Here is an 18,086-nt window from a genome sequence, read left to right as displayed (position 1 = left end):
CTGTAAAACCCAGATACTTTGGGCTTAAACAGAAAAAAGAGTTATAGTCAGAAGTGAGCTACTTTTATGAGTATGGGGGAAAGAGGGGGACAAGCAACCCAAAAGAGTCAGAATCCTATGACTTTGGTGTAAAATGGAATTCAGTTTTAACATAGCAGCTGTTGGAATCCATGTGTGTGAAGGCATTTCATTATACAGAACAGTCGATAACATTCTTATGTATAAAATATTTCAGCTGGCGGTGGGGGGGAGCAAAGTAGGAGACTTACACAGACCATCAAACCCTGCCAGTGAATTCCAAAACTGCTGAGAACAAAGCACACTTCACTGGGGACCTGCTGGTTGCTATCGTCGACTGAGCCACTTACGGTAGGAATCTAAATAAATATATGGAACTCGGCCGTTCCTTTCTGTGAAATGTCTTGGCTGCAGCGTGTGCAGGTCAATTTCGGCAGTGTGCTCCTGCTACCTTGCTGTTTCAGTAATGCAAAGCAACTGTAAATCTGCCCTAATTGGGTCAATGGCTGTTTTGCACCACTGGAGCAGCATAGAAAGGCCTGGGCATTCTCTAAATCCTGACCATACATCTACCACATCTTGACATGGTTCTTTTGGCTGCCAAGTGTTTAAACAGATAAATTCCTACCTCCCCCTCCCCCCCCCCCCGGGGTTGTTGCCTTTTTAAAGAAAAATGTACAATGGGTTAGTAAAATAGCAGCCATTTCTGTTTCTTTCAGTGCTGAATACTCCTCTCCTCTTGGCATCAGACCCTTTTTCAAAGCTATACATACATACCTATTCGACTTGATTGAAACAAAACTGCTCAGCTTGAACTTTCGGTTTCAAAGCTCTGCCTTGAATGGTGCATTGCTAGAAGGTAACTGCTTTCACTGTTTAGAGCTGATGATGAATAAGCTGCACCATTGTTCACTTTCATTATAAACACACACACACAAAAGACCACATAGAACAGAGAAACAGTCTATTTTCTAACATCAAACAATGTGACTCAATACAAGATTGCCTAAATGTTTCACGAGGTATCAAAGCTAAAGTCAGCTTGTTAAGCTACTGATGGGTGAATAAAACATCATTTTCTTTTTCTAATTATCTGACAGGAGAGAGGTTTCTGGGCAATGTTTTCAGATGTATTTGTTATTTGCGGAACCATTTGTTTTCCTTTGGTTATGTACTCATCGGGGGCACAGTCCAACAAGATGGTCCCCAATTACAATGAACAGGAGATGCACGGTGTTCAATTCAATGGCATTTGCATAGACAACGTGCTGCAGGATTGCTCAGTTGGTCATTCTATTCACACAAAGATAAGAAGAAGCCTGCTGGATGAGACCAAAGGCCCATGTAGTGTATGGTTACCAGATTTTTTTCAATGAATCCGGGGACACTTTTTTTTTCTTTTTCTTTTTTTGAAGCTGAGTAGCAACAGGGAGTCAGTAGTGGGGATGGTGAGGCAAAAGACCTTAGGCCCAAGCACACATGCATATTGTATTAAGGTGCAAAGCCCTTCTTTCGCACCCTGTGAAACATAAATGCGCAGAGTTTTTTTAAAAACTGGGCAACAGCGAGCCACCCACCGGTGATTCCTGAGCCTTCCCCAATCTCCTTCCCCTTTTGTTTTGACAAATCAGGGGAGGCTTGGGAGTCATGGGCGGGTGGCCGTTGCCCAGGAGGGGCCAGTCTGGAAGTGCAATTAGCTCTGGCTGGCTTCAGGTGCTGCTCGCTGCCATGGCACAGGAAAAATGGCGGGCGCCATGGCAGCGAGCGGTGAGCAGCTCCTGAAGCCAGCCAGAGCCAACTGTGCTACCAGGCTGGCTCTGGGCTGCTGAGGCTGCCGCTGCCACATTTCCCGGGGACAGATTTGCAAATCTGGGGACATTCCGGGGACGGAATTTGTCGAGGGACAGATGTGCAAATCCGGAGACTGTCCCTGGAAACCAGGGACGTCTGGTAACCTTTTTTTTTTTTTTTAAGATATTTATTAGAGTTTTACAAAAAACAAAGGTTTACAGAATAAAAGAAAAACCAAGAAAAAGAAAAATTTAAAAATACATAAAAAAGAAAAAATAGAAAAATACAAAAAAAAATCCCTTTTTTGATGTTTTTAAGCTCATTTGCTTGTTTCCTTGACCTCCTCACACCTCCCCTTTTTGCATTCCCATTTACATAATCAATTCAGCAAATCCTTACCCTCTATCATTTATCTTAGCTCTATATCCTAACATATTATGACTCTATCTTTTCATCCATTTATCAATTCATTTTTGCATATTCTTATTAACTTTTGTTGCTGAATACCACTTATTGCCAATCCGAACATAATTTTAACATTCATTAATTTTACAATATTTCTGAAGATAGTCTTTAAATTTCTTCCAGTCTTCCTCCACCAACTCTTCTCCCAGGTCTCGGATTCTGCCAGTCATTTCTGCCAATTCCATATAGTCCATCACCTTCATCTGCCACTCTTCCAGGGTGGGTAGATCTTGTGTCTTCCAATACTTCGCAATAAGTATTCTTGCTGCTGTTGTTGCATACATAAAGAAAGTTCTGTCCTTCTTTGGCACCAATTGGCCGACAATGCCCAGAAGGAAGGCCTCTGGTTTCTTCAGGAAGGTATATTTAAATACCTTTTTCATTTCATTATAGATCATTTCCCAGAAAGCCTTAATTCTTGGGCACGTCCACCAAAGGTGAAAGAATGTACCTTCAGTTTCTTTACATTTCCAACATTTATTATCGGGCAAATGATATATTTTTGCAAGCTTGACTGGGGTCATGTACCACCTGTATATCATTTTCATAATATTCTCTCTTAAGGCATTACATGCCGTAAATTTCATACCTGTGGTCCACAACTGTTCCCAGTCAGCAAACATGATGTTATGACCAATATCCTGTGCCCATTTAATCATTGCAGATTTAACCGTTTCATCCTGCGTATTCCATTTTAACAGCAAGTTATACATTCTTGAAAGTATCTTAGTTTGGGGATCTAACAGTTCTGTTTCCAATTTTGATTTTCCCACCTGGAAGCCAATTTTTTTGTCCAAATTATAGGCCTCTCTTATTTGATAATAATGAAGCCAATCTCGTACTTTATCTTTTAATTTCTCAAAACTCTGCAATTTCAGTTTGTCTCCTTCTTGTTCCAATATTTCCCAATATTTCGGCCATTTGGCCTCCATATGGAGCTTTTTTTGAGCCTTCGCTTCCATTGGTGACAACCACCTTGGGGTTTTGTTTTCCAATAAGTCTTTGTATCTTATCCAGACATTGAACAATGCTTTCCTGACAATATGGTTTTTGAATGCTTTATGTGCTTTAACCTTGTCGTACCACAAATATGCATGCCACCCAAAGACATTGTTAAAACCTTCTAAATCCAAAATGTCTGTGTTCTCAAGAAGCAGCCATTCTTTCAGCCAGCAAAATGCGGCCGATTCATAATAAAGTTTAAGGTCTGGCAGGGCAAATCCACCTCTTTCTTTTGCATCAGTTAGTATTTTAAATTTTATTCTGGGCTTCTTGCCTTGCCAGACAAATCTAGAAATGTCTCTCTGCCACTTCTTGAAACAGTCCATCTTGTCCAAAATTTGCAAAGATTGAAACAAAAATAACATTTTTGGCAATACATTCATCTGGTAACCTTAATCTAGTACAGCATCCGGTGACCAAACAGTTGCCCATGGGAAGCCCATGAGCAGGAGACAAGTGTACCTGCATTCTCCCCACTTGTGATTCCTAGCAACTGGTCTTCAGAGGCAGGCTGCCTCTGATCCCCAAGGTAATAGACAGCCACCATCCCTAGTAGTCACTGATAGCCTGATCCTCCATAAATTCATCTAAGCCCCATTTAAAGCCAGCCAATTGATGGCCTTCATGGCATCTTGTAATTCTATAGTTTCCTTAGGTAAAGGTAAAGGGACCCCTGACCATTAGATCCAGTCGTGGCCGACTCTGGGGTTGCTGTGCTCATCTCGCTTTATTGGCCGAGGGAGCCAGCATACAGCTTCCGGGTCATGTGGCCAGCATGACTAAGCCGCTTCTGGTGAACCAGAGCAGCGCACGGAAACGCCGTTTACCTTCCCACTGGAGTGGTACCTATTTATCTACTTGCACTTTGTGCTTTCGAACTGCTAGGTGGGCAGGAGCAGGGACCAAGCAACGGGAGCTCACCCCGTTGCGGGGATTCAAACAGCCGACTTTCTGATCGGCAAGCCCTAGGCTCTGTGGTTTAACCCACAGCGCCAACTGTGTCCCTGAGAAACAGCATCAGGAGAAGGCAATTGCACCCATGTCCTGACTGAGCTTTCAAAAGGGATCTGGTTGCTCACTGTAGAAACTTGGATGATGGTTTAGATAGGCCTTTGGTCTGATCCATCAGGCCTCTGTTTATGTTCTTACCTATGAGATTTGCCTCACAAATGCATAGTGCCACCCGCGTCCCTTTATGCACTGTTTAAATACTTTTTTTTTTTGTCTGTCCTGCTCTCCCAACATGCAGCCTCATTAGATGCCCCCTGGTTTCTAATACTATATAAGAGGGAGAAGAACTTCCATATATTCACTTTCTCTACACCATACATAACGTTGGACACCTCTCTCATATCCCCACTTTCCCATCTTTTTTCCTAAACTAAAATGTCACAAATGGTGCAACCTTTCCCCACAGAGGAGCTGTTCCAGTGCCATAATGATTTTGCATGCCCTTTTCTGAAACTTTTCCAGCTCCACAGTATCCTTTTTAAGATGCAGTGGTCAGGTCTGTACACAATATGCCAAGCGCACACCATAATCTGTATAATGGCATTATTATGTTGGCAGTTTTATTTTTAATCCCTTTCCTAATGGTACCTAATATGGAATTCACCTTTTTCAAAGCTGCTGCACACTCAGTTGACATTTTCATTGAACCCATCATGACCCCAAGATTTCTTTTCTGGTCAGTCACTGCCTGTTCACACCCTGTAAATGTCCATGTTAAGATTTATTTATTTTTGTCCCAATGTGCATCACTCAGATTGCTTGCTTCACTTGCCGACACTGAATCTCATTTGCCATCTTGATGCCTATTCGCCCAGTTGGGAAAGATCCTTTCATGGCTCCTGGCAATATCTTTTTGTTCTTATCACCCTGAACAATTTATCAGCAATCATGGCCACCTCACTACTCACCCCCTAGCTCCAGAGCATGTATGAATAAGCTAAATAGCACAGGCCCCAGTTCTGATCCTTGGGGGACCCCACTTCTTACATTCTTCTTTTGTGAGAACTGTCCATTTATTGTTATTATCCATTTCTTTCAGCAGTTATTGTTCCATAAAAGGTGCCACCTTCTTACCTCATGACTGATTTTTAGTGCAAGTGGTAAGTTTGGACCTGTCCATAGCTGTCAACTTTTCCCTTTTCTTGAGAGTAATCCTATTCGGAATAAGCGAATTTCCCTTTAAGAAAGGGAAATGTTGACAGCTATGGACCTGTCTTGGCAAAAATCAGGTGAAGGCAATCTAAGTCATGTTTTGGTCTGCCATCTTGAATCAAAATGGCACCCTGCATCAAAACATCAATGAAGTCTGTCGCCCTCACCCCATGAACCCTCATTTAATGTTTGGCGATGATATATTGAGAGGCAGCTAAAGCCATGTCCCAAAATGGGTGGTCACACCAAAGTCATCTAGATTCAAAATGGAACCTGGTACCCAAATGCCAAACATCCTTGCTTGTTGGTTCACATGATGGAAAGAGGCCTTGGTAACCCTTTCTCCCAAGGTAAAGAGTGTGATCTAGCTAAGCTTGGCAGGACAGCTTACTCTATGGTCTTAACCCCTGCATGCATTAATTAGTCTTAAGCATGTTGGTTATATGACGCTGATTTATCCCATGATCTCAAGAGGTGGCTGAACCTATAGAAAGCAAACGAACAAACCATTTCCCAAAATATACAGTAGATCCATACATGTCTGACACCTGACATCATGTATGGTGTCAGATGTGGGGCAGGTAGCTTTGGTTTCAGGGGAACAGCCTCATGGGACAAATCGGGTCCCATGCGAGGTCTAATTTGTCCTCCATGGGCTGGAGGTTCCCTACACTAAAGCATCACATGCAAACCCTGACCAGGTTAGAACAGCATTCAGAATCATTTTCCCCCTCCTACCTGGGAAGAAGCTTGAGTAACTACTAAGTAGATGAGTTATTTTTTCCCCTATTTAAAAGGAAGAAAGATGCCATTCCTCTTTAATACTCTGTCTTTTATGTTGTACAAATAACTAGCATTTATGGGTTACCATGCTATTCAAAAAGGCTTCGTCTTCTACCATTCAGCTCTCATGCAAGCCATCTATTCTTCCCACCCTTGCTTTGGCACGCACTTCCCTTCTTAGAAACGGTTTCTTAAATAAAGCACAATCCCTGGCAGACTGTTCAGGAATGACTCTTGTGAGAAAGGCTATGTGAAAAGATAATGTGTGAGTGGAAGCGGTATCTTTGTGGTGAATTCATCTGCTGAAACAACTTGATTAAATGCAGATTTTTATCAAAGTAATCCAAGACCTTGTTCTTAAACATCTATTATTCCATTCCATCACAGATGTGTGCATAATGGCTCTATTTTTCCCCCCAAGAAAGGTTACTCTATTCACAGCAAGATATATAGCTGAATACCCTTAATTAGGAGATGTGTCTTTTTGAACGCCCACAATCACCTTTTCCACTCAGAGTGGGAATTGCCCTGTCTTGTAATGTGCGAATGACAGTCTAAAGAGAAGTTAACTTTAAGCAAGGAGACAACGCAAATAAAATAAAATAAAAGTTCAGAATAATAAAAGTTCTGGAGTCCCTTTTCTCCTAGTTTTCTATTGGCCCATGCCAATGTATAAATACTTTGAATCAAAATTTTAGATCTTCATTGATTATATGCTATCTTTGTTATGCTTCCCCCGCCTTCCTTTTGTGTCCCTAAGTTCTACGTTCTTAGATGTATGAATCACTTTACACACTGTAGCCACAACTACACCGTGGCCTGCAACACCTTATATCACTCCTGCATTCTCACCATTACTCCCAGTGACTTCCTCTTTACAGTAACACACCACCACCCACTCCCCAGCCTTTCTGTTAGTTCCATACAATTACCCTTGTTGTGAGCCAAGAGGTCCTCCTTGTACACTTGTAAACTTACACACTTGGTCAGTAAGATGGGTGTCCAGCAGGGAGAAGTCCTTCTCTATGGTTTCTCCTTGGCTATTGACCCCCTCCCATTGAACATGTGCCAAATCTCTTTGAGGGTTTTTTCCTACAATCAAGCGGTATATACATTTTATGAAATAAATGAAACAAATTTTTATGCTGCCAGCTTTCTCAAAGGCCTTGAAAACTTACTTTTTTTTAACTGGCCTTCCAGACTTGATGTCCATTAGCTGGGTGACACTCTGCCACAATTATGTACTTTCTGATTACATAAAAGTTTTACTATTACTATTATAATTTTATTCTGTACTATTTTAAAATTTTGAATTATTTTTATATTATATTCTTATTTTAAGATGCTTTTAACATGCACTTGCCTGGAAAAGCAGTGTTAAAATATCTTAAATAAAAATAATAAAGGGTGTCATTAAAGCATTCTGGATAAATAAATGAAGTGCCTGATTTTGTCAGTGCAATGTTATTGTGGATATGGGGCTGGCCGACTAGCGGTGACACACTGTCAATGGTGGCATCACAGCAAATAGACCCCACCCCAGAATCAGCTTCAGCTATGGCAAAGTTATTGCATATAATGGGTGGGGCTAGCTGACCAAATCTTCTGGTTCCGTCAAAAGGCTGCTGTTCTCCAGGTGCAGCAGAAAAGGGTTGGGGAAACTAAGGTTGTCACCCATTTTAGCTTAGTGTGGGTTTCATTGACAATTACCCAGGAGTAACAATGGACAAGGTGTTTATTTGAGGAACAATGAAAACAGATGATATTTAATTGCAGTGTGGAATGAATGTGATTAGAAGGAGTAATCTGTTAAACCCATTCCCACCCTGTCCATCTCCTCTACTCTCCACCCTCTTCCTCTTCCAACTCCCCTCTACTCTCCACCTGCTTTCTCTTGACAAAAAATCCTAACACCTCCCCAATTGTCATGCTATGCTCCTTTCAACTCTCTCTCCCACTTAGTATTCCCCAGCCCAAGTAGTTTCCTTCCTCTTCTCCTCCAAAAACAAATTCCAAATGTGGTTCACCACAGAGCTGTATGAATGGCAGGCTTTATTATTTATTGTTAGATATGCCTAAAATGATGCGACGATCCCTATGAGAAGAGCATTAAAATAACTATTTTTATGTATATGAGACCTACAATTCACCTAATACAGCTAGTGCAATTTTATATACAAAAGGCTTGGAAAAGATGAAGTGCAAAACTATAGATCTTGACTAGCTCAAACACTGCAAGAAGCAAATTATTTTGCTTCAAATTATCTGCCTGCTATGCTATACTATCTGGCAGGCAGAACTTTCATGTGAGTTTTTAAATAAGAGAATCTGCTTCCCTTTATCTCAGACTATTATCTGTGGTGTATCTAGGGCACTAGTGACAATGGCAGATAAGCTTTACAGTAGTTACACTGAATTTATCAAACAAGACAAAGCCAATGTCTAGGGCTGCAATTTTTTTCCATGCTAAATTGCTCTTTTCACAGTAGAATCTTGCATAATTCACAGGACATTGTCCAAATCATAGAAATTTCACATCCCAATGTAAAATATTTATTGTGACGGGGGAAAGGGTTTCTGACAATGTAAAAGGAATTTGTGACAGCTGTCAACAAGGCAGCACATATGATGTGTCAGACCTGCGAAAAGAATATTATTATTTTAAAAAGATAATGTGTTGTAACAAAGATGCTCCCTTCAACTCCTCTGATAAGCCCCCTCACCTGTGCACTTTTTAAGGGGTATGCTGAGACAAATACAATACCTACATATAAATTTGCTGAACACATTAAGAGTCTGAGTTACAACTGGCTATATACACTCAATAGACTATCACTTTGCAGATGACATAGTGAAAGCATGGGGTGTAGTCAGATCTTGCATGCGAAATGAAAATGCATTTGGATATCTGAAGAGAGCCTAGGCAAATTCATCGGATGATCGGAAGGGTGTGCTGATTACCTGGCTTGTGGGAGTAGCTGGGTGTAGGGATGCCAAAAAAGAATGTCAAAAACGCCAGATTGATCAGCTCTAGTGCTTTATTAAAGAAAGGTGCAGTTTTACAGCAAATCACCTTGCTAGGTCTCCCAGCCTTTACAGACATGGAACAGACACCGCAGCAAGAAGATGGCTTGTCTACATCCAAGCAAACATTCATACATTATTTTTACACAAAGCAGCATACGTCGCTTTGGCCAGGACTTCCCATCATTTCACCTGACCAGATGAGGACATAGGTGGCAAATACCCAAACTTGCAGATAGTGCCCCTTTCTGGGCTCAGAACCCAGCACCCTAAGCTAAGGATAACATCAAAGGTAGCTAATTAGTTTATATCAAAGCGAGTGAATATAAACATATATGAGCTCATTGCTTCCTACCAATTAATTGTGGGGTTATCTTGACTACCAAGACGGCGTCTGCAGAGCTTCCAAAACAGTTCACCTTTGGTTCAACACAATAGGGGGCAGTAGCAGTGTATGTGATGGAGTGGAGCCGACACTGGCATCCCTAAGGTTTATCTGGATGGGGCAGGGTGGCAGCAAGATTGTAGCTTCATGGGGGCACTGGGGTGAGTGTTAGGTTGGCTCAACCAGCGCACCTGCACAGCCCCGAATTTGCCACCCTGGCCCACCCCAGTCCTATCAGCTGATGTTGAGAGGGCAGCTCTGCCCCAGCACATGGACCACTCCAGTCCTGGAGAGGGAACGTCACACAACTCAAATATGTAAAGTAAGTTCTTGTAGCTTTGGATGCCATTCTTTTCTCTCAAAAATGTTTACTTATATTGGACAGAAAGCAGTCTTTGAATCAGACTGAGAAGGGCCCCCAGGGTCTCAGATTCTCCATCATCTTAGACTTTCTAAGTAGTGGGACATGGCGAGCTGGTTTCATAATGTAACGTTAAGACAAACTAATTAATAATGCAAACCAATGCATATTTACCTGTAGATAAACTGTGGGTCTAGTCCCCCTGTCCACAATATACAAACACTGAACATCTGAAAAGCTCTTATGTCAATTGAGCAAAAATGTTTATATATCTAGACCTAAATCTCTTCAGCATCTGAGTGATTTACCCATGCTGAAGATATACAATCTGAGTAGAAAGCTTGACTCCCAGGCCCAGCACAGCTCTTTCTCTGTCCCTAGCTGTAAGTGCGAAGAGAGTATTCTATAAAACTGAAGCCCAGCATATTCCTAAGAGCAGAAGAAAAACCCTGCTGGATCAAGTCGAAAGCCCATAAAGTCCAACATCTTCTCACATTTGGCCAACCAGATGCCAGTGAGAAGCCTCAACCATGACCTGAGTACAAAGGGGAAGCAATTCCCTGATTGTAAAAGGGAAGCATCTAAATATAGCAAAGGAAGTGGCTATGAAGGTTATGGACACCTTCTTTATAGAACTCCAGGAATTACTGTTGATTCTAAAATGCAGATTTTAGGTCTACCCTGACGTCACATCTGCTTTCAGCGATGACCACATGTAACACATTGTTCCCCATAAGGAAACTCCAATGTGTGAGCTCCTGCTCATGTGTAGGTGCTCCCTGCAGTTGGGACACCACCAGCACAACCAGGTGTCCCAGCTGTATAGTACTTCTGCACAGGAACAGGAGATCACATAATCAGGTCTCCATACAGCAAACAGGTGCAATATGCAGTTGTTGCAAGAAGATAGCATTATGTGGGCAGCCATCTTATTCTCCATGCATTTCCTCAGGAAGAGTTTGAGTGAGGGTAGAGCCTCGCATGTACACTGGTGGCCTCCATCCAGTGCTCTCCTGCACTCCCACTCAACACCACTTCAGCCCCACCCAGGTAAACAGGAGTGATGCCAGTGTCAGGAGGGCAGCTCTGCAACCCCATTGCACCACATGCACAGCTACAGTCAGGTGTGCTCAGTCTGGACCCAAATATAGGGGCATAACACTTGACGCTTAGTATAACTTGCGGCTAACTTGACAAATGGACCACAGTTTTCCACCTCCGTAGCTAGAATCCAAAGGTGCCAGACAAAGCTTCAAAGCGACGTGATATTTTGGAAGGTTATTTTCTCACACTTTGGGGATTAATTTGGAGCAAGAGAATTCCAGGTGCATGTTGTTCATGCAATAGCATTTAGAAAGGGCCAGAGCAACTCTCAATTGCGTCAAAATTGGTCAAAGTACAGTCAGCTACCTTGTGAGCTTTTATCTGCCTCGGGTAATGTCAGGCTGATCGACTGCTGTGTGCATTTTGTAGCCTTGATTGCTGCTGAGAGAAAACTTTGCAGAAGTTCAAAACAGAACTTTTTTATTTTTTAAAAAAATAAGGAAAAGAAAAAAAGCTTAAAACAAAAACCTTAACATTTTTAAGTGGGGGGCAGATTCAGATTTTATGAGGTGGAGACGTGAAAAATTGAGTTCAAGAAGATCCTGTACAATTTTATAGCTGGAAGCTCTGGTTTGTATCCAATGGTGGCTTACCTATCAAGTCATGTTAGGGCATCTCTTTTTATGCCATTCTTTGCTATACACATAAGCCCCTAGCTACTCCAAAAAGCTGCTCTAGAGGATGGCTAGACCCTCCAGAACAGAATGGGCGTTGCTCAGCTAAAGCTCTTTTTGCCAAGGCAAAGACACTCTATGTACCTATGTACAGTGGTACCTCGGGTTACATACACTTCAGGTTACATACGCTTCAGGACTCCGCTAACCCAGAAATAGTACCTCGAGTTAAGACCTTTGCTGCAGGATGAGAAGAGAAATCGTGCTCCGGTGGCGTGGCAGCAGCAGGCGGCCCCATTAGCTAAAGTGGTGCTTCAGGTTATGAACAATTTCAGGTTAAGAACTGACCTCCGGAACGAATTAAGTACTTAACCCGAGGTACCAATGTAGAGCTCCTCCAGCTCAGGGGGAGCCCCGATTGGGCTAAGGGGCATGGCCACAGCACACAGTGTTGGCGGTGTGACTAGGCCACGCAACCTCATGGAAACCTCCACACATTCTTTCAAAACATGGGGTGATCCTCCAAACATCTCCATTAATTTCAGAACACTCAGGTTTGTGATGGGGTTGCAAAAAGCAGATGTGACGTAATTAGAAAGAGAACCACCATCGCTGGTTATGTATGCCATTCACAAGACCTTGAGATAATTACTGCCACTCTGCAGCTGACTGGAACTAATGACTGGCACAGATGATACCTGCCCCAGCAGTAGCCCATCCCTGGAGACGCCATTCATAATGGCTTCCCTTTCAGTTGATGAGGCAGTGCTGTGTGCCAGATTACTTAGGATTCGATTCTTGCTATACAGATATGTTTGCCATTCCCCCATTCCAAAGCAGTGTTTTTAATTAACTTGCTGAAAGTTGGTGCTAATGAAAATTGACAGGGAGAGAGATTTATTCCAGACACAGGATGGGTATGTTGAGTTCTAATCTCAACTCTGATATTGACTTCATTTCAACTCATTTAGCCCAAGGTGGATAAAAATCACTTGGGTTTCTTGGTTAATTGATTTTTGAAGAAAAATTAATCAGATTTTTAAAAAATTGCTTAACTTCAGTTATAGTGTGTCTTGCAAGTAACTTGTTTTAAATGCATATCTCAATGTGATATAAACAAAACATATTCAAGTCTACATTCCTGACCTCTTCAGCTGAATCCATGAGGCTCTATCAAATGCAATGTCTCAATCCACACATAGTCCCAAGCCATGATTAAGGAAGCTTAACTACTGTTTCCCCTTCATAGATCACTGCCTTGTCGTGGTGAAGGGGCTTGAATAACTCAGAGAAGCTATGAGCTATGCTGTGCAGGGCCACCCAGTGGTGTAGCGTGGGTTGTCAGCACCCGGGGCAAGGCAAGTAATTTGCGCCCCCTAACCCGTAGATTTGCGCCCCCTAACCCGTGGATTTGCGCCCCCTAACCCATGGATTTGCCCTAACCCCAGATGTTGCGCCCGGTGCGGCCCGTCCCCCCTGCACCCCCCACGCTACGCCACTGGGGCCACCCAAGACAGACAGGTCATAGTGGAGAGTTTTGACCAAACGTGATCCACCTGGAGAAGGAACTGGCAAACCAGTATTTTGCCAAGAAAACTCCATGGACATAAAAAAGGAGAAGCCTTGAGAAGAAAGTGAGAGTTTCCAAGGCATGCTCTGGTTCATGGAGTCACAGAGAGTCGAACACGACTAAGAAGACTAAACAACAACAGCAACAAACTACTGTTCGGTGCAGAAGTGACTATTCCAGAAATGACTATCACCCTTCTGGTAGTGGCATTGCTGTTGCTTACCAGGATAATGAGGGGGCAGAACAGGGTATGGTGAAGTTGAGACTGGGTGGATGCCCTGGCAGGGCCAATCCAGCACTGTTCCCAGTGCATCCACATAGTCCTGGTCTCACCACCATTCTGCTCCTCCACAGTCCCACTAAGCTGGCTAGACCTACCATGCCAACCACTCCTGTTTGGTGAGATTCTGAACTAATAAACCATGACGTGATCAGCCAGCAAATCATAATTGAAAATCAAGATTTGAAATGCATCTGCAAGCCATGGTTTGTACTAACTATGGCTCCATCTGTGCTATACCTGTAAAGCAGTATCATATCACTTCAACAGTCATGACTTTCCCCACAGTATCCTGGTAAGTGTAGTTTATGGGTGCTAAGAGCTGTTAGGAGACACACATCCTCATAGGGCTACATTTCTAGAGTTCCCTGGGAATAGGGATTGATGGTTAAATGTATGGTGTAGGTGGGGCCTGCAATTTGGCAGAATGATTGACATCTATTAATATCAGATCTTGCTCCTTCTTTAGAGACTGGAGTGCTGAGTAATCAGAAAATCAAAACACAACAACAGTTCTAAATCATAGCTTACATGATTGTTTGGAAGGTCAAAACTGATTGTTTGGAAGGTCAAAACTAAACTATGGTTAGGCATGAATGATGGGTTTAGCATTGGGTCTGAATTATACTACTAAGCTAAAGACTGCTTGTCTTTGTAAAAGCATGTAAAGAAACAAAAATGTTTGGTTCCTTGAAATGAGCATTATCACACAATAGAGTGTTTTTTGTTTTTTATTGACAATGAATTATTACATTTATTATCGGCATCCATATTAATATTTAGCAAACATTGCCTCCAGTTCCTCCAGCACCTTCCCTTCCTCATCCCTGGTGATTTCCAATCCATGTTTGAAATGCACTTCTTTTTTATTTGAGATTCATGACTACTCAAAAGTCTCATTGAGACCAACAGGACTTACTCCCAGGTATGTGGGTATAGACTTCAATCTAAGATTATCATCAATTTGTTTTTAATGTTTGATTTTATTGGTATTTTAATGACTATTTTATATTGTCTTATGCAAACTACTTAGAGGTTTCTGTCACTGAAGCAGTTATATGAATCTTCTAAAATAATAAATCAATGAATCATATCTATAGCACTTTGTGACTGTCAGCAAATGCTTTCAAGAAATTTTCTCAGTAACAAGAATTTTGTGAAGTAGGTTGTTGATTCCAAACTAAAACCAGAAATGAGTGAAACTTGATTGCTGTTACCTGGATAGTCAGTGCCAGATTTATGTATAAGCTAAACAAGCTGTAGCTTAGGGCCCCACTCTCTTGGGGGGGGGCCCAAAAAATTTAAAGGAAAAAAACTGGATGTACATTTCCAGAATATAAGATAAAAAACAAAATACAACCTACATACAGCAACAGAGTTTTGTGTTGTGTAGGCTCCTATGATGTAAGTAATGGGCATATATAGCATATACTCAACACAAAAAACAGCGGCAATTTGTTGTTGACAAAGGACAGCTGGACATAGAAAGGACTCCATTACCTTCAGTAGCTTAGGGCCTCATCAAACCTAAATCCAGCCCTGTGGATAGTTTATCACTGAACAAAGAACTGAAACTAAGTTTTGCACATCCCCATGGTATTATTATATAGTACACTGCATCCACTTGCAGCTGTTGCCCAAAATATTTGAGGAAGAACAATATCAGTCATTTCAACCATCTCAAAAGTGGCCAAGTACCTATATAAAACATCCAAATCCATGAGACAGTCAAAAGAAAAATGTGACATGAAAGAAGCAGCTTATACATCCAACTTTTTTGTCCAAATAGTATTTGAAGAAAGATGCAGAGTTGTCTGGACAACCTCATGATTCATCTCCATTGCCATCTCTTAGAGAAATGAGCCATCTTGGCTCATTAACTCATAAACGATCCCATTTTATACAATTGTGATGACCCACTGACCTGTAGCCTAGCCACTCAGATAAAGACACAATGTAGTGATGACAGATGATTTTAATCCCATTTTCTGCCTACTTGACAGGATTTATGTAAGTATTCCTGGCCTGTTTTCCATGCTATATTTAAAGCAATTAATATTTCAATCCATCTAATAAGCCTGCGTACTAAAGCACACCGGGTTTTCATATGTCCATATATTGTCAGGTAGCCAAAGATAGATACATAATTGAAAGGTGTGTGGGGAGTCTCATGTTCTCCTGATTCTTTGTGTGCAAAAATGTTGAATTAATATCCCACTCTTCTGAATATGTATTTCTCAGAGTTCCAAATCAGGGATGTTGGTGTGTTTAGGTATTTGGGGTATGGGAGAACAGAGTGGGGAAATATGTGGAGTAGCAGCTAGATTGCTGAACTATGATCTGGGAGATGAGTTCGTCTCCGCACTCAACCATTAAACCCACTGGGTGACCTGGGACCAGGGACCGTCTCTCAGCATAACCATCTTCACAGGATTGCAATAAGAATAAAAAGAAAAGTTTCTGTGTATAGCACCATGTGCTCCTTGGAGAAAACATGGGATATAAATGTAATAACAAATTAAAGATGAATCAATATGTGGTTCCTTGCTTTAGGGGCCTTCAGGTAAAAAAAAAGTATATAAATAAACCATAACATAATGCATACCAACTTACCCAGAGGTAAGTTCCCTTGAATTCAGTAGGACTTACTTCTGAGTGACATGTATAGGATTGGACTTTTGTGGACTAGGTTTATGCAGTGCTAGATTAACCATTAAGCAAAATAAGCATGTGCTTAGGGCATCAAGGGAAGAGGGGCACCACATAAATTTTTCATTGGCGGATTTTTAACATTAATGATGACAAAATAGCTCAGCTGAGTGTTCATTTCCTCAGTTGAAGTATGTTTAGAAATTCCCAACTGAACAACTATGTAGAAGTTTTTTTCAAATACATATAAAGTGGAAGGATTCAAAAATAAACATTATTATCAATCTTACTGTAGGTTTTGTTTCATTTCGGGGGGGGAATCATTTTGCAGTTTATTATTTCTCATATTTTGAATTAGATATGTATGGGGGCACCAACATATTTTACATGCTTAGGGCCTCTAAAGTTCTTAATCCGGCCTATGTATAGGATTATGCTTTTGTGGACTGAGCATATAGGGTGTTATCCTCTGCACAGCTGGCACAAACACAAAGTCACACACACACACACACACACAGAGAGAGAGAGAGAGAGAGAGAGAGAGAGAGGAGGGCTAAAAGGTCAGGAAATGCAGGACTATGTGACACTTCTATGCAAAGCACAAATATATACAAGGTAAGTACAGTAACTATTCACAACACAGTAATGGGAGATAACCCAATCTTCCTAGGTAAGGAAGGAGATAAAGTGTTAATTAAATGCAATTAGCCACTTCCTGATTAACAATGGGCTTTGAGATAAGTGGTACAGAAGTTTCATCAACTTGTTTGTTCTGCTTTCAATGGAGTCTAATAGCACCTTGGATGAGTAGCGTCCAGCATTTAAATACGCAAATGGCATCAGGTACCAGAAAAGTATGTAATTATAAAGGTAAAGGGACCCCTGACCTTTAGGTCCAGTCACAGATGACTCTGGGGTTGCGGTGCTCATCCCGCAACTGCAAAATCTGAATCACTGCAGATACTTATTCTTCTACAAGGAAATACTTCCACATCTAACAACCACCAGTGTTGATTCTTCTTTGTGTAACTAGCTAAGACCATTGCACTATAAATTCCAACTGGAGCCAAAAGAAAATTCTTCTGCTACTTGAAGTTCATCACACATTTTCAACTCTTCAGATGCAATTATTTTCTGATGAACAAATTACATGGATTTAGTATCCTACCACGTTTTCTAGAGTAAGTTTGCATAAAGAATGTGCTAGGCTTTGTGCATTTCTGCGTTGGTGCTGTTGGATAAAAATGGAAACTGCTGAATTAAAGTGGACACGTTATACATTATATTTTGAACTAATAAACTGGTTCTCAGATACAAAATACACATCAAGGGTACAGGTAATAAATATGTAACCTGTATCCAACTAGGCATTTTAAGCAGCTTGCAGAATTCTGAAAAGGACAATAAAAAAATCAAAACACATTACATATTAAAAATTAAAAAGTGAATAGATGCAACAGCAAAGCATAATAAAAAAGCATAATAAAAAACAGCAACAAACTAAAAACCAGCGGGGCAGGGGCTGTCGCTGAACTACAACTTTCAGCATCCTTGATTATTCATAGATTCATAGAGTTGCAGAGTTGGGGAGACCCTAAGGATCATCTAGTCCCACCCCCTGCAATGCCAGAATCTCAGCTAAAGCTGTAGTCAGGTCTGAAGGGTTCCCCATACCTGGCCAAAGGGAAAAGGAAAACCTTAGCAAAGAGACTGACCCTTAGTTTATTAACTCACTGCTCAGTAATTGGCTGCTTTATTTCTGACCCCAATTACAAAAATCTGTTGGAACCTATTGTGCATCTGGTAAAATAATTGAGGGTGCTGCTGGGTCCATATCCCTTCTCCGTGAGTGAATGAGTGAGTGAATAAAATGGAAA

At 41.4% G+C, this 18,086-nt stretch overlaps 1 long non-coding RNA gene across 1 annotated transcript in view; it reads left to right on the top strand.

The window, feature by feature from the left end:
• The first annotated feature begins 249 nt into the window (after window positions 1-249).
• The window catches only part of LOC310766664, a 67,796-nt gene continuing 49,959 nt past the window's right edge, over window positions 250-18,086 (top strand). Inside the window, exon 1 of the long non-coding RNA XR_014550323.1 lies at window positions 250-369. This is a non-coding gene — a long non-coding RNA (uncharacterized lncRNA). The remainder of the gene's footprint in view (window positions 370-18,086) is intronic.

Source organism: Podarcis filfolensis (assembly GCF_964270895.1).
Source record: "Podarcis filfolensis genome assembly, chromosome: 7".
Taxonomy (NCBI): Eukaryota; Metazoa; Chordata; class Lepidosauria; order Squamata; family Lacertidae; genus Podarcis; species Podarcis filfolensis.
Note: the sequence above shows the minus strand (reverse complement) of the source record. Positions and strands in the feature narration are given on the sequence as shown.